This window comes from Notamacropus eugenii, chromosome 1 (assembly GCF_028372415.1).
Source record: "Notamacropus eugenii isolate mMacEug1 chromosome 1, mMacEug1.pri_v2, whole genome shotgun sequence".
NCBI lineage: Eukaryota > Metazoa > Chordata > Mammalia > Diprotodontia > Macropodidae > Notamacropus > Notamacropus eugenii.
In genome coordinates, this window is record NC_092872.1 from 225022126 (window position 1) to 225023744 (window position 1619).

The window sequence follows — 1619 nt, forward strand, 5'->3', positions numbered from 1 at the left end:
TACTATGTGCCATGGATGATACTAAGATCTAGTCTATTAGGTTAGATAACATGCAAAAAATATGTACAAACAAAATATGTAGAGGATAAAACAGAAATAATTAAAAGAGGGAATGAACTGGAATTAAAGGGGGTTGGGAATGGTATGATTTTCCTTGAGACTCAAAGCAACCCAGGGAAGTCAGCAGGTAGAGACGAGAGGCAGAATTTCAAGCATGAAAGAGAGCTGGTGAAAATGTTCAAAGACTGAAGGAGTAACTTTTTTATGGCACATCAAGGAGGCCAGTATCACTGGATTGTATTATACACAGAGGGGTATTAGAAGTCTATAAATTTGGGTGATAATCTGTTTCAATAGACTTTGAAAGCATACAGATGATATTACATTTGCTCTTTCCAGTTATAGAGAGTCACTGAGTTTATTGATTGGAGAATGATGTGGTTAAATCTGCTATTTAGGAAGATCCTTTTGAAAGATGAGTCAGGGATGGACTAGAAAGGAGAGAGTCTGTGTCAGGGAGAACAATCAGCAGGCTACTAAGTCCAGGCATGACGTAATAAGGGACTACTCTAAACTAGCAGCAATATTAGAGGAGAAAAGAGGCCAAATGTGAGAGATGTTCCAAAGATAAAATGAACATTCCTTGGTAACTGATTGGATTTGGGATGGTGGTGGTAAAAAGGAGTAAGGAATAAAGAATGAAAATGATGGTACCCTTCACAGTAACAGAAAAGTTTAAAAGAAGTGTGTGAGGGGATTTAAAGCAAAACAATAAGTTCAGTTCCAGACACACTAAATTTTAGTTGTTTACAGGACAGTCAGTTTGAGATATCCAATAGGTAGCTAGAGATCCAAGACTAGAGATTATCAAAGAGGTTATGGCTAGATAAGCAGAGTAGAGAATCATCAACATATGATCATCACATCTATGTGACATGATGATAACACCACATGAAATAGTGCAAAGGAAGAAAATGACCAAGTATAGAGTTTTGGATGACATTCATGTTTAGCAGCTGAGACCTGGATGAATGACCAGTGAGGAGCAGGCAGATAGATAGGAGAAGAACCAGGAGAGATGAGTTCACAAAAACCGAGAGGAGAAGGTCTAAAGGTTAAAGGAGGTAATCTGCAGTGCCAAAGGCTGAAGACAGGTCAAAAAGGATTTGGATTAAGAAAAGGACATTAGATTTGTTGATTCAGATATTGTTAGTAATTTTCTAAAGAGCAGTTTTGAATTTATGCTCTAAAGAACATAATTTTGAATTATGAGGTCAGAAGAAAGATTGTAGAGATTTAAATATGCATATTGACTCTCTTTCAAATACTATAACTATTTAGTCCATTAACCTATTTACTTTCCATGAACTACTCCAGACACTACGCCTGACACATGGGAAGCACTTAATACATGTTGTCTTTTGCTTCTTTTTGTATCTCCATAATTTACCATAGTGTCTAGAACATCGTAGACATTTAATAAATGTTTATTGGTTGATTGAGACAACTTTTGTAGACATCCTTCACAGGAATTTAAACAAAATGGAAGGGAGATATGGGATGGTAAACTAGTGGAGATAGACAGATCATGAGGGGGTTTTGAGGATGGAGAAGAAAGT